The sequence below is a fragment of the Cryptomeria japonica genome, chromosome 10, assembly GCF_030272615.1.
Source record: "Cryptomeria japonica chromosome 10, Sugi_1.0, whole genome shotgun sequence".
NCBI classification, from domain to species: Eukaryota; Viridiplantae; Streptophyta; class Pinopsida; order Cupressales; family Cupressaceae; genus Cryptomeria; species Cryptomeria japonica.
The window spans coordinates 255,583,103-255,600,698 of NC_081414.1; positions in this window are offsets into that span (position 1 = coordinate 255,583,103).

A 17,596-nucleotide genomic window follows, 5' to 3' on the forward strand; every position below is an offset into this window, starting at 1 on the left:
AGCTTCAAATATTGTAAGCTTCATCCCTCCCTTGTTATCCACATGGAACCATTATTATCAATGTTACATAATTATAATATTTGTAAGAAGATAATGATGGTTGTGGGAGGTTTCATGAGGTATAGCTACCTATTTCTTTAGAGAAAAGGGATGAGTAGATGAAATTGGTGAATATTAAGTAAATGCAGTATTATGAGATATTTAAATATAATTAATGAAATTGTGAATCATCTTGTCACTATCTTGTAAAGAAAGAGTATTATTTTATATTTTAATAATATAATGATTATAAATGTACATACAAATTTTAAATAGGAAAGTCTTTTAATTATTTGAATAATATATTTATAAAGTAAATAGAATAATAATTCAAATGTTTTTATATTTAAAATATATATTCTAGGATTGGGACCTTGACTCGATTGGCGAGGGCTTCCTATGGTAGACATGAGGTTACAAGGTCTAGTATCCCCCAACCCATGTGGTATCACTGGGTGTGTCGCACCAACATCACTAGTCATTTTGAAAAGTTTAATTGACATAACCTAGTGTTAATACTTAACTATGTAAACTCTATAAAGGTCTTATTTTTCTTTAACGCAACTTGATTCTATAAGATTTCTTCTTAATGTAAAAATAAGATAAATCCATCTCTACCCTTGAATTTTACAATATCAAGGTATTCAAGTATGTGGATAAAAATAGAGAGTATAAATACCAAGTCTAGAGAGAATATACTACTAATCTTACCAAAAGAAATATGAATTAAAAAATATCATAACAACAAGGTGATTTACACATTGAATCTACTATCTCATGATCTATTTAAGTTGTTCCTTTTATCAGAGACAAATTTATAAGGTCTCCATCTTTAGAATTATAGTAGAAATGATATACACAATATAACCATCAAATTCTCTCACACACTCTTTAAGCCTTTACTATGTGTATACGGTGAAAAGTGATGATGAAAAAACTATTGTAAAACCATAAAGATTCAACCACAAATAATCTACATCCTACAATGAAATATCGACCATACACCAATGAAGATACCTAAAATCATGTAAATTGACAAAATAAAGCAATATTACAATTCACATGTCAAGTAGGGTTTCAATCTCCATTGATCTTGCTTATTAGATTTGCTCTCAAATTTTATGTGTACACAAGAGATCAACAAAGAACGAATTGTGGTTGATAGCTTGATCACAAGAATGCTTGATTGATGCAGTCGTTAGGGTTGATAATGAAGGAAGTACCCTCTTATATAGAAGACACTTTAGGAAATGGAGGGATAAGATTAAAAGGTGAAGAGGATAAATGGTTAGCTAATATTAAGGGTAGGTAGAAGAAATAATAAAACAATGAAGGGAGTAGGTAAGAAAATAATTAAGAGATAAGTGACAAGTGTCATAAAGGAAAAAGATACGAATTAATTAAATAAATAAAAAATTATTTAATTAATAGAAGAAGTGGGACCAATTAACTAAATAAAATGTCCAAGCAGTTGAGCTTAACTGGTTAAAACACTGGGTTTGCATGGTGGAGACCCAAGTTCAACTCACAATAGGGACATCTAAAGAGGAATTCTAAGCTGTGACTCTTGGCCTTCCATAGGATGGGGAAGGTCTTGGAGTCAATCTAATCAAACACAACAACAAAAACAACAACAACAATAATAATTCAAAGATATGTAATGGGGATGGGGTCCCCTACTGTGGCCCCACTAGTTCATAGCTCCAGTCAAAAGCTATTCAGGCTTCTGCCAATTACCTATCAAAAAAAAAAAAAAAAAAAATTAGTTAATATAGGAAAGGACAATTTAAATAAATAAAAGTATTTATTTAAATAAGAAAAGGGCTAGAAGAGGCTAAATGAATTAATTAAATAAATAAAGATTTATTTAATTCATAGAAGACTTAGGGTAAAATAATTAAATAAATAAAAATATTTATTTCATTAAGTAGGACAATTTTAAGTGTCTACATTTTGCCCCTCTTTGAGACAATGCAGCTTGTTGCATGGACTCAAAGAAGAAAAAATAATACAAAGTTTCCCTTAAGATGAGAATGATATGCCCCCTTGAGAGATTGGATGGAAAAATGATAGACGATCTCTCAATAAGAGAGAAAAACTAGAAAGACTGACAGGATAAGGACTAGCGCGAGAAGAAAAGTCTGACACAAGAAAATTAGGGAAAATATCCTCATTTGCATCCACACACTTAGTAGATCAGAGTGCATAGAGAGCTTAGAGAGAACTTAGTAGAGCAAGAGAGATGGTAGAGTCGGTAAGTACCTTGAACTCACTTTGTACGATTTTTGCACTTATTGCTGCATTTAATACATTTTAGATTAGTTTTGCAAAGAAACTGAAGTGGTAAAAATCTGTTTGAATACATCTAGGTTAGGTATGAAGGCGTCTATGATAAACGGGTGCGTATAGTTAGGTTGTGGTCACATCTATGAATCTAATTGCGTCTAGGTATATATATGGGTGCGTCTATGATGAACATGCACATCTATGTTGGAAAAGTGCGTATAGGTAGAACAATCTCATGTTTGTGATAAACAAACGTGTCTAGGTTGCAAAAAGGTGTTTAGGTTAACTGAAACCATGTCTGTGTAGCAAAAATGTGTTTATATTTGATTTAGGCTGGAATTGACAGTTCTGTGATGAACATACACCGTTGATTGGATAAACATTCGAGAAGATACACTCAAATAGGTGCCTTAGGGAAGACAAACTAAAAAGACAGTCTAGAATTGACAATTCTATGATAAATATTCATTGCCAATTGGATAAAATGTTGAGAGGATACACTCAATAGGTCCCCTAAAATAGATAGGTTTCCTAAGCTAAATATAGGATAAGTCATCGAATTGATAAATTTTTCCAAGTGCTCTAGCAAGCTAGGATCAAGTGCAATGTGATAAACATATACACTAGGATAGGATTCAATTCCATGTGATAAACATAAGCACTAGAATAAAAGTAGAACTATGTGATAAACATGAGTACCACTAGAATTGACATGATTGGATGTAGGAGTACTTACCCCAAATAGAGTCGAGAGAGATTCCTTGTTGCTAAGAGATTGCACACAAAGTTGACCTTTGAGGAACGTGTAGATATCAAGGCTATGGGCTTGAGACACATCCTATGCATCCTAGCGATTAGGATGAACATTGGATTGCTAACTTCTCTTGCAGAGCGATGACACTCAGAGATGTGCACGTTTCACTTTATTATTGGCGAAATGTTAGTCTCTAGAGGATGCATACAGGATACTACGAGTTCCAATCCATGGGGATCTCGTGGTTTATGATAGGGAGGGAGACAGGGATACACTTTGATGAGTCTTTGCAGACCTAGAGTTGGAGTTGAAACCGAGACACCTAAGTTGGGATGTTATGCATTCTAGTGGACAGAGGCTAGTAGTTGTGGTAGGCAAGATGATCTGTGGGTTTCTATAACCTGGTAGGGCTACATGGTGGTTAGCTATCAGATGGGGGAGGACTTTGGAGATCCTCGTGACGCAACAGAGGAGATTCACATAGGGGCCATGCATTTTGGTGCACTTATATCTTGAGATGCACCAATTTGTTTACCTCGGTGGTTATGAATTGAGATGCAGAGTTAAACTACTATAGGTATGGGCATACAAGCATATTGTTGATACCAGGCCTATCCATTTCAAATTTAGAGGACATGGGCAATCCTATGCACATCTATATAGCATGATTACTTTCTAGCCATAGATTAAGAAGCTAGATTACTGGCGATGGGTTATAGATGATATTGATAGTGTTATATGGAAGTTGTATCTAGATTGTGAGGCCTGTGAGGAGGATGCTATAGAGTTGCCATTTTGTTTTAGGAGTAGATATCTGATTGGGGAGACTCCATATATTTTAGATAGACATTTGATTGATAGGGTATGCAGGCAATTTGGCTATCAGTAGAGGATGCCATGGGGTTTAGGTGAGTTTGCATAGACAATCAGAGAGAAAAGCCGTTGGGGACCCATTTTGTCGTATGATGCGGTGGTTTCTCAGTTTGATCAGATGGTATCGATGCCATGAGATATTTTGTTGGATATTATTGATGTGGGTATAGAAGATGAGTATGTGACTTACTTTGCAACTCATCCTTTTCCTAGATTGACAAACCTCGCAGAGCCTATTCCTGTAGCAGAGGAGGAGGATGATCATGAGGATGGGGGTGGAGGTTGATGGAGGAGGTAGAGGAGAGGGTGGTGGAGAGGTAGGGTAGGGAGGCAAGTTACTGAGACCACATAGGGGTAGAGGGGGACAGGTATTACAAGTGCCAGCCTAGATACATGTATAGGGATAGAGATAGGGATAGGGATAGGAACTACCCTAGGTACATGTACAACTGGGTAGGCGGGAGGAGGGTGGATAGGGGGGAGATGAGGAGGAGGAAGATGAGCTTCTGATGCTATGAGAGCTCACAAAGAGCCAAGACAATGAGATCAAGGATTTGAAGAGATATGTGACTCGATTGAGATGATAGTTAGCCGATATGCAGCTGAAGAGAGATGAGGCCATACAGAGATGTACAGTTGTTAAGGAGACCATATGAGTTGTGAGGGCTACAGCTACAGGTGACACTATAGGAGGATTAGATTTTTTCCTTTATGTAGGCAATGAAATAGCTTACTGGAGGAACCTCTACTATGCAGCAATGCCACCAAAGCTGAGGGAAGGGAGCTATAGGAGAGCTTCTCACTTGACTACTACAGGGATAGATAGGAGGGGAGCATCTAGTGGTAGGGTCATGGGTCCACCCACATCACCAAGGGGAGGAGGGGACAAATGAGGTGATTGAGAGGTAGGGACTTCGAGTGCTTAGATTCTATCGAGGCCAACTTGCTGTAAGGGAGGGTCTTCATCATAGCTCTCGAGGATCCCATTTTATATCAGTTTTTTATATGATGATATAGACACCTACGGGTGATTTGGCAGCCCTATGAGATTTGGACATCATTGTATCATGACACTAATATTATTTTTTGATATATATATATGAGATGATCCATCCTTGTGATAGCTATATGCATGTGTTTCTATGTGATGCTTCTATATACTTTTATGGTTATGTGATGCAATGTCGTGATTCTATATGATGATGCATGTTACATGTTTATTATGATGTGATGGATATGTACATGATGAAATGCAATGTATTTTTTTATTCTTTTTTGGATTTTATATTTATTCCATGCATGATGCAAATGGGTGTATGTTGATAAGTTATTTTCATGATGAGATGCATGATATATATATATTTTTGTCTTTTTTATGTTTTATATGAAAATGCAAGTGCTAATTAGTGATATATGCAATATATTATGCTATACACACACACACACATGATGTACTAACAAGTATTGATGTAGGTGGAAGCTATATGAAATGCAGATCTTTTTGGTGTGTCATTATACTCAGTCATATGATAGTAGGCTACATGGACTTAGGAAGGGAAAATGAAAAAGGGGGATGGAAGGTAGAAGATATGGAAGTGCAAGAGATTCTTGTGCTATTATCATCATTGAGACTTATTATGGCAAATAGGTTATGAAAATCTAGGTATAGGTTCGACCTAAAAAGTCATTGTACCCGTTTGCATGGAGATTAGATCGTCACAAACAAGGAATGTCCCTGTTCATACTAGACTCATAGATTCCTCATATCCTTGTACACGCCATAGCATATTACTAAGAGACAATCCGCATACAACAAAATAATAATAGGTGAACATACCACATCTTTGCCTTTCTAGTCAAAGACATCCTAGAGATATAATCTCTAGTCAGAGACATCCTAGAAAAGATAAAAGACATGTCACCAAAAGATAAAATGAAAAGAAAACCAAGACTTGACACCAACACATAATGAAATCCTCAAGTTATTTGTGTTTCTTGCCACATATATTAACATGTCTGATTTGGTCATAATGTTATTATCCTGGTAAAGGATAGATAATGCTGAAAAACCCTGTTGTTGCCAAAATGTGCTAAAAGATTTGATTTGTTGAAAGCCCACTGTTGCTTGTGTCTTATCTGAAACTATCTGAATCCATGAAACTGATACCTTTATTGCGAAGAAGAATGAAAATTTATTGTGGATTGGCGATGCAAGTGATCTTTTATTATGGATTGTGCATGAAAAGGAGGAATGAAAAGACGATGCTCTTCACAACATGTGATGCTCAAGGTACCACTTCCATCACTAGATTTAGGATTTTGCCCCAGTTGCAGATTGGACCTAATTTATTATGGAAAGAAAGGGTGAAAAGGGAGGGTTTATTATGAATGGCTAACCAATCTTAGGTAGATCAATAACAAGCCATGATGGGAATGGGTAAATTTATTATGGAGGGATAGGTTGTGAGTGTGTGAAAAGTGAAAGGATGAGATTCAATCCTAAAGGAGGGAGGAGCAATGTCTCTACACATGGTGCTGGTAATTTGATTTTCACCATGGTACTTTCCCAGGGTGCTACCAAAGTGGTTTTCATTGTTGGACGAATTTATTTATCTTTATTTTTTTCTAATTTTTAATTTTTTGGTGTCACAAGGTGCCTGTTTGCGAGGTTTTCAACAAGTAACGATTTCTATTTTTTTATGATTTTTTTTGTATTTTTGATATTTTTATAATTTTGACAATGGGATATTATGAAAAAACTATGTGTAAAACCTGCAAAGGTACATGCTGTTGATAGGATCCTCCAAAGGGTCTCCATCTGGTGTTGAGATCTAATATGCACTAGATCCATAAACTGCTGTGAGGACATAAGGACCAAGCCAATTTGGTTCGAACTTGCCTTTCTTCTCTCTGTCTTGCTGGTTTTTAGGGTTCTTGAAAGGACTCCCATTATCTGTGATAATGGAGAGGGGAACATCATAGAAACAAATGATATAATTAAGGATAAAAGCTGCGATCAACTTTCCAGTGACTTGGGTGAGAGGAACGACTTCAACTTATTTTGTAAAATATTTTTTGGTTGTGATAATGAATTTATGACAATTGGAAGAAGGAGGGTGAATCTTACCTAGGAGGTCAAATCCCCACTATCAAAAGGGTCAAGGAGTAGCAATTGGTTGAAGTTCTTGTGCTGGTGCATGAATAAGGTCTCTATGAATTTGACATTGCTTACACTTCCTGACAAACTAATATGAGTCTTTTTCGATAGCAGGACAATAGTATCCAGTCCTTAATAGTTTCTTGGCTAAGGTTGGACCACTAGAGTGAGAACAACATATACCTTTATGAACCTCATGCAATGAAATTTGAGCTTCGTCACTTTCTAAGCATCTAAGGAGAGTACCATATAGAACCCGACGATAAAGGGTATCAGCTAGGATGACATATTAGGAGGATTGGTGAATGAATGTACAATGTTGATTGTTGGAAAGGTCAGGTGGAAGGATATTGTCACAAAGGTAAGTGAAAATGGCACCGTACCAAGGGGAATCGAGACCAATAACACAAATCATCTCGGCGACAGTAATTACATATGAAGGAACCAAAAGATTATCCACCAAGAACTCATAGAAGGTCTCATTTTGAGGCATATAAATCAATGAAGCGATGGTAGCCATGGCATCTGCAACTTGATTGCTTTCCCTCTGCATTTGTTAAAAAATTATTTGTGTGAAATATTGTTTACAATCATCAACCATTTTTTTGTAAGGCATTAAATTTTAATCTTTAGTCTGATAATCATCATTTGCTTGATGAATTATGAGTTGAGAGTCCCCCCAAAAATGAAGTGCCTAGATCTTCCACTAAACTACAATTCGTAATCTTGTAGTTAATGCTTCATATTTTGCTATGTTATTGGTGCAAGGAAATTCCAGTCGATATGACTTAGGAATGGAGTCCCCTTGAGGTGTGATGAAGAGGATATCAACTCCTGCATCATGTTGCATATATAAATCATCAAAATATAATTTCCAAGGCTTTTCTTTCATCATTGTAAGAATACATTCATTTGAGAATCTTGAGATAATAGGAGTGTCATCAATCATAGGTGCATCCACCAGTTGATCTTCAATAGCTTGTCCTATAATTTATTATCTATCAACATATTCAATATCAAACTCACTCAGAATCATAACCTGTTTAGCTAATCTGCTGGTGAGTGTTTCCTTATTACGAAGATACTTTAATGGATTTAACCTTGCAATGATCTTTGTCTTATGAGTTAGCATGTAATGTCATAATTTATGTGAGGCAAAAACCATAACAAGACATGGACACTCAATCGGTGTGTAGTTAAGCTCATAGCCAACCAATATGCAACTGATATAATATACTGCTCTTTCATTGCCTTCATTGTCCTGTTACGCCAAGAATGCCCCCACTGTTGTTTGTGTTGTTGATATGTAAAGTAGTAGAGGTTTTCCTGAAATAGGTGGCATCAATACTGGTGGATTCAAAATATAATCTATAAGAATTTGAAAAGCCTACTGACACTTATCATCCCATTTGAACTTGATATTCTTATGAAGGAGATGCTGAAAAGTATGACATTTATCTGCAAGTTGTATGATGAATCTAAGTATCGATTGAATTATTTCCTGTAGAGACTAAAGTTGACTAATATTCTTTGGTGGTGGCATCTCTAATATAGCTCTGTCTTTGGCTAGATCTACTTCAATTCCTCTCTATGAGACAATGTATCCAAGGAGCTTCCTGGAGGTCACCTTGAAGACACATTTCTTAGGATTTAGCTGTTGGCATTATGAATGAATTGATTATGTGTAGAATTTATGTTTTGTCATTGATGTCAACACTAGTTGTTACCGACAGACAAGTTATCGGTACAAGCTCTAGTGTTACCAATAGAATAGATTATCTACTGGACACTTTCGACATGTTTGGATCAGTAAAGTATATTGGATTTCATGAGTTATATGCTCCATGAGAATGTGCAGGTCAATTGCTATTGGCTTGATAATTGCATGTTATCATACACTCTGGTAAACCCTTACCGACACTAGTTTATGGCTTTATCGGCAGAGCTTTCATTGAGGAATCATGATAGGATGAACAATTGGTGTTGATGCAGCTTCTTCAAGGATTTCAAGATACTAAAGATGTTCATTGATTGTGCTTTAATTGATTGAAGACATTTCTTTACCATGGTGGACCCAAAATATGTCTGGTACCTATCTAGGTTATGTACCGGTATCATGCTAGCGTGTACTCTACATGTTACCTGGATGATTCGAGATGTTTTATGGATTTGTTATTATTGTATTGATCTTAAGCCAACACAACATATCATTATAAAAAGGAATTATATAATTGTAATATCCTTAGGTGGCCGACCTAATTGGTTTAGGCCTTAGGGTTTGTATAAATAAGAGGTAGAAACTCTTTGTAAAACATCATGGTTATTGGAAAGGTCATGGTCAAGGAATGCAATGTGCGAATATTTTAATATCATTAAGGTAGAGGAGTTGATCGATCATTGGTGATCGGATTGGATTCATAAGAGGATTTAGTCCTCAGACATTGAGCTTAACTGAAACTGTAATTAGGTATAGTAGATGCTATTTCTAGCAGTTCACTCTAATGGATTGTTGTCCATTTATCTTGAGAAGGTTGTAGCCTCTCTGTAGTCAGTGAGACTCAGGAAGTGTGCCATCCTGCAAGTGCAAGCCCCTCATTGTAACACATACTTTTTGCAGAAGTATCATCTAACTATAGGTAGGATTCCCACCGTGGTTTTTCCCTTTCTGAGTTTTCCACATAAAAATCATGGTGTTATGTGCTATGGTTTCTTTGCATTGATTATCTGGTTAATTGTTAAGTTGCATTGTTTACCGATAACTGTTTCTACCAACATCTATTTGTGCTTTACTGGTACTTAATTAGTTTAAGGTAGTATTGTGGATTAAAAGTTATAATCTATTAACAACTAATTCACCCCCCCCTCTCAGTTGTTCATCGGTTATCCTAACAATTGATATCAAGTCTTTGGTACTCTTTTGCAAAAGCTTAACCGCTTGAGGTAGATCCTATGGCAACTAACACTTCTAATCCACCGACAGCTATTTTTAGAAGAGAAATCCCTAAGCTTGATGGAACAAACTATGGGATATAAATTTTTTGAATGGAGACTCATCTTAGATGTCTTGGCAAGGATATTTGGGAGATCATTGAGAAATGATACACACCTTATGATCTAGCATCTAGCAATCTTGCTCCTACAGATCTTGACAAGAATATTGAAAATGATTGCAGAGCTAGAGAATCCCTCTTGCATGAACTTACTGATCAACAGATTATGGGATTGATTGAAAAATCATCGGCTAAGGTTATATGGGACAAATTGCAAAATCTGAATGAAGGTGACCCTACTGTCAAAATTGTTAAAATCGATGGTTACTGGGTAAGGTATGAAAAATTAAAAATGGAAGAAAATGAAAGAATTATTATGTTCATGGAAAGAGTAAATGGTATTATTATGGGAATTGAATGTTGTGGAGGATTTCTAAGTTAAGATGAAATAGATTTCAAAGTCTTGAGAGCCCTTCCACTGGATTACAAGATAAAGGCAACTGCAATTAATGAGTTAAGAATAATGACAAACACTTCAGTCAACAGAGACATTCTGATTGTGAAATTATATGCTTTTGAGCTTGAATAGTTTGGATCTTCTGGAGTTGTAAATTCTGAACTTGCTTTTCATACTTCATCATCAACATCTACCGGAAAAAGTGATTGGAGAGCCCTATATGTAAAAGAATTGGAAGAAATGAGGAAAGAAGATGAATAGCTTGAACAACTTGAAGCCTTATTTGCTAAAAGAGTACCTAAAGGTCCAAGTGGAAGTAAGTATGAAGGAAAAGCACCTTTCAAATGTTTCTCATTTAATAAGATTGGTCATTTTGCATCTAGATGTCCTGAAAGGAATGAAAGGTTTGAGGAAAGAGTTAAGAAAACTTTCAAGCCTAACTCAAACAGATATAGATTCAAGAAAAAGAAACACTGCTATATAGCAGATGAGGAAGGAGTAAATGATGACTCTGGAGATGAACCAACAGAAGACTCTAGTAGTGGATTTGGAAATGCAAAGGAATGGGTGTTCTATGCCTTGAAGGAAGATGAACCTGAACTAGCTATCAAAAATGAAGAAAAGGCCTTGGCAGCAAAAGTTGAAGACAAGGATTAATGGGTAATAGATAGTGGATGCTCACATCATATGACTAGAGATAAAAGGAAATTTTTGTCCTTGCAAGAATACAATGGTGGTCAAGTTAGATTTGGAGATGACAAGGCAGGTATGATAAAAGGTAAAGGTATTATTTCTTTGGATGGAAAGCATAACACTGATAATGTCTATTATATAGAAGGTTTAAGGCATAATCTTTTGAGTGTTGGTCAATTAGTTGATAAGGGTTTTCAACTTTAGTTTAAGGATAGAAAATACAAAATCTTTAACAAAACTAGTTTGGAAATTGTAGTCAGACAGGAAGTAACATCTTTTACTTGAACATTGGTAATAAGACATGTTTGATTGCTCATATTGATGAGAGTTGGCTATGGCATAAGAGGTTGTGTCATGCCAATTTTGATTGTATTGTTAAGATCAATTCAACTAAGGTAGTCAGAGATATACTCATGAATATGAAGCCTCATAATCTGGTATGTAAGGAATGCCAATTGGGTAAGCAAGTCAGAAGTTCTTTTAAAAGCATACATGATAAATCTAATGATGTACTTGATTTGATTCACACTGACTTATGTGGTCCAACAAGGACTAGAAGCTTTCAAGGTGATAGGTATTTCATGTTGATTATTGATGACTATTCTAGAATGATGTGGGTGACTTTTCTAAGGGAGAAGTCTAAAGCTTTTGAGAAATTCAAGTTCTTTAAAGAAAAGGTTGATATAGAAATTGGATTGAAAATTAAATGTCTAAGATCAGATCATGGCGGTGAGTTCACTTCTCATAAATTTAACAATTATCGTGAGACAAATGGAATCAAGATACAACTATCTACACTTAGGACTCTTGAACAAAATGGGGTAGTTGAAAGAAAGAGCATAACCATTTTGGATATAGCTAGATCTATGATGAAGGAAGCCAAATTTCCTCATATCTACTAGAGAGAAGTAGTGAGTACAACAGTCTACACACTGAACAAAGTTCACATTAAAGGTGAGACCAATAAGACCCCTTATGAACTATGGTTTGGACATACACCTACTGTTAAGTATTTCAGAATATTTGAAAGTAAATGCTATATCAAAAGAGATGATTCAATTGGAAAGTTTGATCCTAGATGTGATGAAGGGATATTTCTTGGTTATTCAATTCAGAGCAAAGCATATAGATTCTATAACAAAAGATTGTAGAAAATTGTGGAAAGTGCTAATGTGAAAGTGGATGAACAATACATAAATCATTATATATCATATGACAAGGAACTGATAGTAGAAATGATCATAACTGAACCAACAATGCCTCAACCAGTACAGGAAGCTAAAATAGTTACATCGACATAGTCTAAACATTCAACTATGACTTATGATCAGAGTGGTGAACCTGAAGTTCAAAAGACTCCAAGGTATGTAAGATTAAATCATTCTGAGGATCAAATTATTGGAGATAGGAACAAGGGAGTAATGACAAGAAGAAAACTGGCAAATGAAGAGGCATGTCTTATTTCTCAAGTTGAACCTGCAACTATTATTGAATCTTGTAAGGATAAACATTGGTTAAATTCTATGGAAGATGAATTAGATCAAATGGAGAAGAATGAAACTTGGTCTTTAGTTTGTCGACCTAAAAATAAGAATGTTATTGGCACTAAATGGGTTTTTAGAAATAAACTGAATGAGTATGGTCAAGTTATAAGGAACAAGGCTAGATTGGTTTGTAAAGGACATTCTCAAATGGAAGGAATTGATTATCGTGAAACATTTGCATGTGTAGCTAGAATTCAAGTTGTTAGACTATTTCTTGCCTATGTAGCTTATAAAAACTATAAGGTCTATCAAATGGATGTCAAATGTGCAGTTTTGAATGATGAGCTTGAGGAAGAAGTTTTTATTGAGAATCCTGATGGATTTACACTGATAGATGACAAAGACATGGTTTGCAAATTGAAGAAAGCTTTATATGGTTTGTAACAGGCTCCTAGAGCTTGATATGCAAGATTGGATACATATCTTTTGAAGCTTGGTTTTACTAAAGGAAGTGCTAATAGTAATCTATATTATAAAATCACTGATAATGATATTCTAATTATTGAAGTCTTTGTTGATGATATAATTTTTGGAGGAGAAGATAAATTGTGCATGGAATTTGCTAACAACATGAAAAATGAATTTGAAATGTCCATGATTGGTGAGATGAAATTTTTCTTAGGTTTGCAGATTACTCAAACTAACAAAGGCATATTTATCTATCAAACTAAGTATCTGAGGGAATTGTTGAAAATTTTTGGTATGGAGAATTCCAAACTAGCAAGTACTCCTATGGCTACAAGTGAGAAATTATCTATCAAGGATACTTCTTCACCGGTAAATCCGACAAGGTATAAATCTATGATTGGTGGTCTATTATATCTAACTCATACTAGACCTGATATTATGAATGCAGTAAGTATTGTTTCAAGATATCAAAGTAATCCTAAAGAAAATCATGAATGTGTAGTAAAGACAATATTATGGTATTCCAGAAATGATGATTTCACTTTATGTGCATATATGACTCAGATTGGGCAGGTGATACTGATAACAGGAAAATAACTTCTGGTGGAGCTTTCTTTACTGGAAAGAAACTTGTTTCATGGATAAGCAAAAAACAGTCATGCATTTCTTTATCTATTGTAGAAGATGAATATGTTGCAGCATCAACTAATTGCAAATGTTGAAGGATATCAGGGTAAATTGTAATGAACTGGTAGTTATTTATTGTAGCCATTGACGTGTCCAAGAATCTAGTATTTCACTCTAAGACTAAGCATATTTCAATAAAGTATAACTTTCTAAAGGACTAGGTAGAAGAAAAAGAAGTAACTGGTCTATGTGAACACTAAAGAAAAGATTGCAGACATATTCAGTAAACCACTATGTAAGAAATCATTTGAATACCTGAGAAACAGGTTAGGGGTTTCTGCCCCTCTGGCAGAAACCTGATTGATGAAGTTTGTCATCAGTCTAGTATGCATTATGAGTAACATTATTCATTCCAACATTGATGAGTGGTGCTACTACTCAGGGGGAGTAGTTAGCTATGAGATTCAGAGGTTTGTATCATTGCTTTGATATTTTTGTTAGGTTTAAGGCATTGATGTCAAAGAGGGAGAGATATTGATGTGAAAATAAAAGAAAAGTATACATTTAGGAGAGAGATTTGTTCAAAGCCTTACAGAGATATCATTCACTGGGGGAGAGCTATTGATTGTTGGTTGTCCTCTACAGGGGGAGACTTGTTTGGCTTTTCTTGGTACTTAGATGTTTTTCACATATAGTGTTGCCATCAATGACAAAGGGGAAGATTGTTGGCATTACAGATGAATTGATTATGTGTGGCATTGATGTTTTGTCATTGATGTCAACACTAGTTGTTACGGGTACAAGATCTAGTGTTACCAGCAGAAGAGATTATCTATTGGATAGTTATGACATGTTTGGATGAGTAAAGTATATTGGATTTCATGAGTTATATGCTCCATGAGAATATTTTGGTCAGTTGGTATTGGCTTGATAATTTCATGTTATCATACACTCTGGTAAACCCTTACTGACACTAGTTTATGGCTTTATGGATAGATCTTTCATTGAGGAATCATGATAGGATGCACCATTGGTGTTGGTGCAACTTCTTCAAGGATTTCAGGATACTAAAGATGTTTGTTGATTATGCTTTAGTTGATTGAAGACATTGCTTTGGTGTGGTGGACCCATAATAGGTCTGGTACCTATCTAGGTTATGGACCGGTATCATGCTAGCGTGTACTCTACACATTACCTAGATGATTTCAGATGTTTTATGGACTTTTTATTATTGTTTTGATCTTAAGACGACATGACATATCAATGTAAAAATGAATTATATAATTTTAATATCTTTAGGTGGCCAACTTTAATTGGTTTAGGCCTTAAGGTTTGTATAAATATGAGGTAGAAACTCTTTGCAAAGCATCATGGTTATTGGAAAGGTCATGGTCAAGGAATGCAATGTGAGAATATTGTAATATCATTCATGCAAAGGAGTTTATCGATCATTGGTGATTGGATTGGATTCAGAAGAGGATTTCATTCTCTGACATTGAGCTTAACTAGGACTGTAATCAAGCATAGTAGATGCTATTTCTAGTAGTTCACTCTATTGGATTGTTGTCCATTTATCTTGATAAGGTTGTAGCCTCTCTGTAGTTAGTGAGACTCTTTTTGTAATGAGTAGTACACTCTAGGAAGTGTGCCTTCCTACAAGTGCAAGCCCCTCATTGTAACAGATACTTTCTGTAGAAGTATCATCTGACTGTGGGTAGGCTTCCCACTGTTGTTTTTCCCTTTTCGAGTTTTCCACGTACAAATCATGGTGTTATGTGGTATGGTTTCTTTGCATTGATTATCTGGTTAATTGTTAAGTTGCACTGTTTACTGGTAACTATTTCTACCAGCATCTGTTTGTGCTTTACCGATACTTAATTAGTATAAGGTAGTATTGTGGATTAAAAGTTATAATATGTTAACAACTGATTCACCCCACCCTTAGTTGTTCATTGATTATCCTAACATTAGCGTGACTTTATATTTTTCCAGACATTCAATAACCACTGATAAAATATCTAGATGTGTTTCTCTTATTATTGACTTTCCTAGGAGCATCAACATAATCTTCTATAGTGACGTGCATGAGATCATGAAAGATTGTAGCCATTTTTCTCTGATAGGTAGCACTCACATTCCTTAATCTGAAGGGCATAACATTCCAACATAAAGTACCCCAAGGAAAAGTAAATATTATTTTGTGTTGTTCTTCAACTGTTATTTTGATTTGGTTATACCCAGAGAATCCATCCATCAATGATAACATTGCAAGACCAATTGTAAGATCCACTATCAAATCAATGTTTGGCAATGGGAAATCATCTTTAGGACAAGCTTTATTAATTTCTCTAAAATCTGTACATATTTTAACACTATGATTTGGTTTACTGATAGGTACTAAGTTGGATATCCATCCACCATAGTCAATTGGTCTAATGAATCCCACATCCAACAGTTTTTCCAGCTCTACCTTGACTAATAGTGCCACCTACAGATGCATTTTTCTCAATTTCTGTTTTACAGGCTTAGCTCTTGGAGTTATTGTCAGATGATGCATTACTATATTAGGGTCCAATCCAGGCATATCGACATATGACCATGCAAAATTTATTTGTTGCTTTTTGAAGAAACTTATGATATCCGACCTTTCTTTTTATGTCAGATTGTGCTAAGAATATGTTGTGTGGAACCTACTCTGTGCTAATATTTGTCTTGATAATCTCTTCCACTAGAATTGATGATTTCTCTTCATATGATGTCATAGGGAGAGTGTCAAACCTTCCATCCTCGGGTGCCTTAGAGAGGTTTTCACCTTCAGATACATCCTTTCCTTTTACTTTTTTAGAGTCAGATAGTGCCACAATGTGGTTTTCACCATAAGACCTGTGATTTGTTTTTATTTTTATAGTTTTGCGACTAGAATGTTTGGTATTCTCTCCAATATATGCCACACTATAAAGTTCTATGATGTATCCTCTTTGTGGTCCCTGGTAGGTAGATAATTTCTCATGCCAAGATAGTTAATAAAGGCCTCATCATTTTAAAGTGTGTCTAATTGTGGAGGCTCTTATTGGTCCCAATCAATGAGTTGTGGATGAATGAGATGAAGGCAATCAATGTTCTCAAAATCAATGGGGGAGAGGGTAAAGACACAAGTCTTCAAGTATTTCAATGCGATCATGGGGTCATCGCTGGAACTTTCATCATCAACCTCAATCGTAGACAAATCCAAATCGACATCACTAGAGGGACACTCAACAACGAGAGCCTTCACTCTTCATGGTTTTGAGCTAGATCCTTGAGATGTTGAGGGTTTGGGATCCCAAATTTTTTTTATCCACCATTCTTCACTGTCATTCTTTTCTTGTAATGTAGACTCTAATAAAGTTACTTGACGAACTTTGAAATCTTTATTAAACTCTTCTTCTTCTGTGGGTTCACCTAGTTCTCTTAATATTTTTTGTGAGCTCATAGTCACTAGATGACTTATATGATCCCCATTTCCATTCTTTAGAGTTTATAGAATAGAGTTTTTCTTTTCTTTTTGGTTATTAGAGTCTATGATTCGCAATGCTTATGTGTAGAGGTATGAGGACCTAATATGAAGGCTATGAAACCAAGTCCTTTGGAATTTTGTTTGTTCAATGTCAACTCTACTTGCAGTGGTTCAACAATTCCTTTCTTTTGTAACCCAACAGGGCCTTACCACCATATCAAATTTTTTGTAAGAACTTAAAGCCCTTGCCATACTTCTCACATGGTATTTTG